The sequence below is a fragment of the Theobroma cacao genome, chromosome 4 (genome assembly GCF_000208745.1).
Source record: "Theobroma cacao cultivar B97-61/B2 chromosome 4, Criollo_cocoa_genome_V2, whole genome shotgun sequence".
Classification (NCBI taxonomy): Eukaryota; Viridiplantae; Streptophyta; class Magnoliopsida; order Malvales; family Malvaceae; genus Theobroma; species Theobroma cacao.
The window spans coordinates 20,006,338-20,015,753 of record NC_030853.1 but is presented as its reverse complement, the minus strand read 5'-3'; positions in this window follow the sequence as shown (position 1 = coordinate 20,015,753).

The following is a 9,416-nucleotide window of genomic DNA, read 5'->3' as shown; positions in this document are numbered from 1 at the left end:
CCCCCCCCCTCCCTTCCCTTCCCGCCGCTACCCTTGAGATTGATCTGCACAAACTTCCAAAACACAGCCTCCAAAGAAACACAGTAGCACAGCCCCTGAACCCCAAGGTATTAATCCTCCATCCAATTGTCACTCAGACATCAATCTTGAGAGACATCCCTCCGCCTATAGCCATCCCGTCGCTCCACCCTAATCAAAAGAGAACATCCACCACCTAAAAAAAACCAGCAATGTCATTAGCCAAGCCACTCCCTAAAAAATAGCAAAGGAGAGGAGCCTTCATAGAGCCAGAGGAGTTAATGGCAAGCCAAAAATCACATGAATGAAGATGTAGAAAGAGAGAGATCATTAATCAATTAACATTGAAAATAGAAAAAGGTAGTGTTTTTTTTATATATATTCTTTTCTATTTTTTCTTTATTTCTTTTTTTAACATAGGAACCTCTGTTCATGAACAAAATTCGTAACCATTCTAGGTACCCTATGAACATCAAGCAGTTCATGGCTCATTAAACACGTCATAGAAGAAGAAACTCACAAAATCTCATGAACCACCCCTCCCTCCCCCTTTCTCACATAGGTGAGTGAAGTGATGAGGTGCAGCATGAAGGAATTGAAAAAGATCAAAATCCCTAGAGACATTAAACCCCATGATATTCCAAACTAAGAATTTCACACATAGGTTTTAACCGCATCAAGTTCAAAATTATTGTCAAATTGGACTTCCTGACACACATCTTCCCCTACCAGGGATTGTTTCTCCAAAGTAGTTTTGTCAGTATGCACTACCATTTGTGAATCATCAAGATTATCATCAGCGATTACAACGAAGTTGTTTGCAGTACTAATTATGTGTGTGGTACTGTTTATGTCAAAATGTTGTTTTTTCTTCCATGACCACAATGTATGCATGTACATTGTATGCATGTACATATATATAACTAATGAATAATAATGGAAGCAAAAATAAATAAGTATAGGCAAATATCAACTATGATTTAATAATAATAGTGCATTTTTGTTTCCTGGCAGATAAACCTACCATCATCTAATAAGGATCATGACACTAACCTCCAACCATAGCAAATATTAAGCTTCTTCCTTCACAAGTTCCAAGCTTTTGTTTTTTGGAGTTCTTCAATCTTTTCCTTATGAGTTCTTCCAACCTAAATAACAATTAAAAGTGATGGTAATACAGTATTTTTTTAATAGATTGCCTAGGGTTGGGGATCCATACATTTTCTTTTATAAGTAGAATCTCTCCCATCAAAGTAATAACTACTACCTCAAAATTAGAAAAATTTTCAAAAACAATAGGTAATTATCACAATCACATTCAAATAATGGGTAGTTATGACAATCCCATTAAAACCTTATCACTTATCATAGAATCTAAAAGTTAAGACCACTAAAGATAATGCGATATTTAAATTTTAAAATTAAAATTCCAACATTTTCCCACTTGATCTGAACTTTTATTACACAATTATTTCTGCAACATAATAAGCTTATTCCCTATATGCTTATATAAAAAAATAGAAATACATGAATCATGGCGGTAAGTCCTTTTATAAATAAGTATTACCTTTCATGTATTACAAAACAATTTTTTTTTAAACAAACTTCATAATATGATATATTACTTTATGAATAAACCTCAAATGTTTATTTTGGGTCTTTAAATATTTGTTGTTCTCAAACATAAATGTATACAATGATAAATAAGAAAACAAACTAAAATTCAGTGTTTCATTAGAAAGAAAAATGTGCTAGCATCTCAACTCAAATAGTAAGTGACAGATCAGAAATCAATCCCATTTTCGCTACATAATCCTTGAACATCTTTGGTGGCATGCCTTTTGTCAAAGGATCTGCAATTATTAACTCAATATGAATGTGTTCAATAGCATTTCATTTGCTTTAATGTGCTTTCTGATAGTGTGTTTACTTTGATTTTCACTTTTTTTATTCTTAGCAAAGAACACAACATCAGAATTATCACAATACAACTTTAATGGCTTAGACATTGATTCAACAACTCAAAACCTAGAGATGAAACTTTTCAACCAAATACCCTGTGATGGAACCTCAAAACAAGAAACAAACTAAGCTTCTATCATAGAAGTAGCAACCAAAGATTGCTTTGTACTTCTCCAAGATATAACTCTTCCAACAAGCATGAAGATATATCCAAATGTTAACTTTCGAGAATCAACACAACCAGCAAAGTCTGAATCCGAATATCCAACAACTTCCAAGATGTCAGATCGTTTATATGTAAACATGAAATCTTTAGTCCCTTGAAGGTACCTTATGACCTTTTTTTGCAGCCTTCCAATGATCTAAGCCTGGATTACATTGATATCTTCCCAAAATTTCAACTACAAATGCAATGTCTAGTTTAGTATAGATTTGAGCATACATTAAGCTTCCAACAACTAAAACATATGGAATGTTTTTAATTTGTTCCCTCTCAAGTTCATTCTTAGGACATTGGATCAAATTAAACTTGTCACTCTTCACAATAGCTGCAACATTAGGTGAACAATCTTTCATCCAAAATCTCTCTAAAACCTTATTGATATAGGCTATTTGAGACAAACCCAAGATACCTTGAAATATGTTTCTATGAATCTTGATGCCAATGACATAAGACGTTTCGCCCATATCTTTCATGTCAAAATGCTAAGAAAGAAATTGTTTTTCCTCGTGTAGCAATCCCATATCATTGGTTCCAAGCAAAATATCATCTACATATAAAGCCAGAAAGATGATCTTACTCTCACTAACCTTGTGGTATATTCATTGATCCATAACATTCTTTATGAAACCAACTGAAGAGAACATTCTGAAACTTTAAATACCACTGACAGGAGGCTAGGTTCAATCCACATATAGACTTTCTAAACTTGCAAACCTAGTGCTTACCTTTATTCGAAATGATCCCTTCAAGTTATTTCATATAAACCTCTTGCTCTAAATCTCCATTAAAGAATGTTGTTTTCACATCCATTTGATGTAAATTTAAGTCAAAATGAGCAACTAATGTCATGATGATACGAAAGAATCTTTTTTCGAAGCAGGAGAAAATGTCTCTCGATAATCAATTCCTTTCTTTTGTGAGAATCTTTTGGCAACAAGTTTAGTCTTGTATCTCTCAATGTTGCCTAATGAGGCTTTCTTGGTTTTGAATACCCATTTATGACCAATGGGCTTCAGCCCATTAAGCAACTCAATAAGATCCCATACTTGATTATTTGCCATAAAACCCATCTCATCCTTCATGGCATCATACCAAAATTTAGATTTATCACTTTCCATTGCTTGTGAGAATTGTAGACACTTAAAAAAATATATAAATATAAATAAAAAATAAAAAATTTAAATTATAATAAAGTAAAATAAAATATATAAAATAATAATAATAAATAAAGAAAATAATAAAATTAAAAAAAAAAAAGGAATGGCTGGGCATACGCCCAGCCATCCTTTCCCTAACCACCCCACATGATGGGGTTCTGGCCACCAACTCCCTGGTGCCAGAACCCCATCGCCGGGTTGTCCAAATTTTTGGACAACCCGACTTTTTAAGGGCTATCTGCAAAGAACAAAGGACGACAACAAAAAAAAAATCCTAGATCTACCAGCAGCAAATACCTAGCCACAGGAACAAAAAAAAACAAAACACAAAGCAAAAAAGAAAAGGGAGTTAGATATGAGAAATGAGTGGGAGGGGGGTTCAAGGTTAAAGAGTTTTGGCTGGCGGCGAAGAGAAGAGAGGGAGTGGATCTATCTAGGTGTCCGACCGACGGTGAAAAAGATAAGAAAGAGAGTTTGGCGCCGGCGACAGAAAGCAAAGAGATCCGCCTGGCGAGAGAGAAATAGAGAAGAGGAAGCCGAAAGAGAGGAAAAAAGAGGGATCGGTCGGCGAAGGAGGAAAGGTTTTTTAGAGAGAAGGTGGAGAGTGCCGCCGCAAGAGAGAAAAAGTGAGGAATGAAAATGAAGAGAGAAAGAAAGAAAAAGGGGTTAAATACCTAGAGTTCGGGTCTCAAAACGGTCCCGTTTTAGAGTCAAAATTTTAAAAGGGGAGAGTGTCAAAACGACATCGTTTTGAGAGGCTTTGCAGGTACCAAACGGTGCGTTTTGAGTCCTACCTCGTGGGCTCCTAGAAGCAGACCGGGCGGAGTAGATTTGGGCTTCTGCAGGCCACCGAATTGGGCCAATCGCAGCCCAACAAGGTATAATTCTTTTCTTTTTTGCTTGGGCTTGTTTTAGTTAGTGTTGGGTCTAACCCATTTTAATTAAAATGTATTTATTTTTTAGGAAAGAAATATATATATAATATGAATACTTATATTTAATATTAAAAAATCAGAAAATAATAATGATAGTAAAAATAATAAAATAATAATAATAATAAAAGTAAAAAATAAATGAAATGATTATTAAAAAAATTTTCACCTATGAGAGGTAAAGAGTTATCTCTTCTAAGTGGATTTTTTCTTTTTGAATGCGAAGTTCGAGACGGATTTTCACCGAAGCGTCGGGATAAATCCGAACTCCAAATTTCAATACTCATCAACTCAAATAATGATATATATATTGAGAAAAGTAAATCTACACAATATCACATTTAAATCTAGGTTAGTGTAGTCAGTTAATTAGCAAATAAATATCATTGAATAAAATTGAGTTAACCATTAATTTAATTAATTATTTATTTGATTAAAAAGGAAGATAATACATAAGATGGAATATTAATTCACTATGCTAGCTAAAGAATATATATTTAAATAGGAAACTCTAAAAGCAATAAAAATAATAAATAATTAATAACAAATAATATTAAGTATATGAACAAAGTGATAGATATTATTAAACACATAATTGAGTGGATTATAAGATATTATTAAACACATAATTGAGTGGATTATAAATCACCTAAATCAATAAACGCGTGCATGTAGATATCATCATTTTATCCTGTCATAACATGCCACTCTTATTTTGCAAATGGCGTGAAAATCCCGATGATGGGATTTCCCCGAGGAGCTCGTAGAGACGAGTTCTTCTGGGGATATCTCTAGGTGAGGAGAATTTCGAGACTTCACCAAAGCGTTGGGATGGTTTTCAAATAATTTTCCAATAAAAGATTACCGACTCCATCATTTAAAATAAACAAGTCATGACATCATTTTACGCTTGCATCATGTGCATACGTCAAACCAAATAAAAACTCTCAGTCAGTCAATTTAACAAAAATTTAATTAACAAGTAGGGATTAAATTAAAAGTAGGTTATATTAAGATAACTTAAGATTAAATGGTACCGTTCGTGAAACGGGTGCCACGGAGGTGCTAACCCTTCTCCGTGCGTAACCGCACTCCCGAACCCATCTCTAAAAATGTAGACCAATTCTCGTTCTTTCGACAGATCTAAAATTAATTTAGAACTTCGTCGATTAGAATCGGGTTAATAGGTGACCAATCACACCTAGATAAAAAAGATTGGTGGCGACTCCCACACCATTTAATTTTCGCCCGCGTCTGGCAGTCGGGTTTCTAGACCCCCACGTTACGACAAGAATGTCTTTGGGTCATTTTGACACTAACATCATAGTCAAATTCTTGTAGATACACAACATAATTTGGTAAAAATTGTTGATTTTCTTAATGTTGTATTAACAATCTCTAGTGGAAATTGTTGTTCAACAGGTTGTTCCATTTGTGATAGTTGCTCAATAAAATCTTCCAAAACATTTTCAATAAGACATGAGGCTTGAGTAATTGGTTCCTTAATGTCTATCCTATTTGGAAGAACAACCAATGTGTTACTTGATGCAAGAGTAATATCAAGAACATGATCTTCCTCAAAAATTAAGTTTCTAAGTTGATCACTCCCACTAACCACACCCATCTCAAAAAACTTAGCATTATATAATTCAACAATTCTACTTGTATGATTTGGATAATAGAACTTGTAATCCTTGGACTTTTCAGCATATCTGATAAAATATCCACTTATAGTCCTTGTGTTTAATATTTTCTTATGGATTGTAAACCCTAACTTCAGCCAAGCAACCCCAAATGCATACATGTCTTACACTCGATTTTCAACCTTTTCATAATTCAAATGGCGTTTTAGGAACTGCCTTATTTAGAACCCTGTTCAATATATATGTTGATGTTTTAAAAGCTTCACACCACAAAGATAAAGAAAGTTTGGAGTAGTTAAGCATACTTTTTACCATATCCATTAATGTTCGATTTCTCCTTTTTTACTACCCATTCTGAGATGTTGAGCCAGGCAGGGTGTATTGAAATACAATACCTTGCTCTTGATGAAACTCAACAAATGGACCAAGTGCTTGTGTGGTTCTTTTGTACCTACCATAGTATTCACTGCCTTTGTTGGACATCATAATTTTTATTTGTTTTCCACATTGTTACTTTACCTTTGCTTTAAATATTTTAAAAACGTTCAACACGTCATTCTTGTTATGAAGCAATAAAGATACATAAATTGTGAGTAATCATCTATAAAAATGATGAAATATTTTTTACTACTCGAGCACATATCAAGGCAGCAAATATCAATGTGTATGATTTCTAGAATTTCAGAACTTTTTCTGGCACTTTCTTAGTCTTGTTAGTCTGCTTTCCTTTAATACAGTCTACACAAGTATCAAAATCAGTAAAGTCAAGAGTTTCTAAAATTCCATTGTTTACTAATCCTTTGATCTCTCAATGGAGATATATCCCAATCTCTAATGCCATAACATGGAAGTTTTCTCATTCATAACACAACGCTTAATACCAGAATTATCATGTAAAGCCATTAAACTTTAAGGAACACTATCATTTAAATGAGTTTTGAACAAACCATCATCCATTGTATCATTTCCAACAATAGTTACATTTTTTAATAAATTAAAAGATGTTCCAAAAAATTGAAGGAAAAACCCAAAGGTATAAGTCTTCAAATAGAATTTAAATTTCTAGAAAAACTTGGAATGTAAAAGGTTCATTCTAAATCCAAAACAAAACTAGTTGATAAAACTAGTCTGTATGTTCCAACATCTTCCACATGTGAAGGCATCTGATTTCCAGAATAGCTGTTACATTCACTCTTTGTTAGTTTCTTTAGGTTTAGAAATCCTTGCATGGTATTAGAAACATGGATTGTAGAACCAGAATCAATCCGCCAAGTGTTACGGGAAACATAAACCATATTAGATTCATAACACACATAAGATATGAGATTACCTTTCTTTTCAAGCTGAGCCTTCCTTTTAAGACAATCCTTCCTCATGTGTCCCTTTTTTTTAACAAAAAAAAAACACTTAGATTTGTCTTTCCTTCTAGTATGGGTAGGTCCATTCGACTTGCCAGTTGCATTTGATTTTCCCTTTTTTTTCTTGTTAAAAGCTTGCTTGTTGTTTTTTATTACCAAATATATACTTTCACCCATTTTCTGAATCAATCTTGTTTCTTCTTGAACACACGTGGTCAAAAGTTCATTGATTGACCATTTTTCCTTATGTGTGTTATAAGAGATTTTGAAAGCATTATATTGAGATGGAAGAGAGTTCGGGATAAAGTGCACTAGGAAATCATCAGAAATCTCTATCTTCAGGGACTTTAATTGAGCAACAATATTCCTCATTTGCATAATGTGCTCATGGACGTGTTTAACACCAGTGGGCTTCATTGATGTCAACTTGCTCATTAAGGTGCTAACAAATGCTTTATCAAAAAACTCAAATTGCTCATTAATAGCCTTTATTAGATCATTAACATTCTTACAATCGAGTATCAACCCACGAATACTACTCATAATATGGGATTTGATAAACATCATACTTAAACAGTTTGACCGTTCCCATCATTCATACAATGTTATCTCAGCTTGAGTACTAGTACTCGTAGGTACAGTTAGCTCATCCTTACGAAGAGCATAGTCGAGGTCCAAGCATCCTAAATGGAGAAGAACATTCTCCTTCCACCCTTTATAGTTGTCACCACTCAAGTAGGGAACTTTATTATTAAAAACCATCAAAGTTTGATCAATTGTAGATAAATAAATAAGTAAATAAAGATGCTTACTTAATAATATATGAGGCACAAACCATCAATCATAAAAATAGGTTTACTAATGTAAGACAAATCAAAATATACATGAATTAACATGTCATCAAAATCTACTTGTGGGCAAAGATTCTAACATATAATGATTCATTAACTTTTATGATGAAACTAAAAATTATTAATATTTTCTAATACTTGTGGGCTAATTAAGAAATAAAAATAATTTCTATTTCATCCTAATTAATCATGAAAATATAATAATTTCCCTATGGGGTAAAATAATTATAAAAATATGTTTAATTTAAATATTATGTCATTTAAACTTGATGTGATCCAAATAAATAAAAAAAATTACTTAATGTATATCTTATCATAATTAAGATGTGTGGCTAATCTCAACTATTCAAATATATACGATCACATGACATCACAATAATAATCAAGACATACACAAAATAAGTATAACATAAATTAAATATCAATTAATTTATTATACTAATAATGTCTCAACCAAATAAAAATAAATAAACAAGTAAGCTTAATTTGGACTAAGTAAACTCCTTTCATGATTACTATAGTCAAACTAATTAGATCTAGAAAACTAAATTAGATCCAAAATTAGCTTTATTTAAATAAGTTTACTTTTTTTAGGTTTATTGGCCCATTAGTTTTTTATACAAAATAGTCTATTCAAATTAACAACCAATAAACCCAAACAAAAACATAAATAGACTAAGCCCAATATCTATTTATTCTGATTCAGACAAATTGCATAAAAGTAAACACAATATTTGTTTATTTTGGTCTAGACAATTCACACAATTGATTTGGAATGTTAAAACATAGACTAACAAAACCAATTTGGACCCAATACAGATATGCAAAGAAAATATTTTCTTTCAAGACTTTGCTAATTCACAGTAAACAAAGCTATACCTCTTTAGAGATGAAGAATAAACTAATTAATGTGATAAGATTTGTACATTTTCGACAAGTAGAGAGCAGTCAACTCAATATTTTATAGTTTTCATCAATTATATAACAAGAGCGCAAACTATTTTCCAACATTATGTAATGACAAAATCTATGAACCAGTTATTCACAAACTAATTGAATATTTTATAGTACTTTGCAATGTAAATGTTAACCAGAAGCTATTACTTGGATTTTTTGTACTCTTAATCACAGCCGTTTCAAGATAGACATAAAAAAATCTAATTTTTTTTAATAAACAATGGGTCTTTATAGAAGATTTTACAAAAGCAAGATTAATGCTAAGGCTTATAACTCTTTAAAAATAAATTTTTAAAACAATATTTTAGAAATATA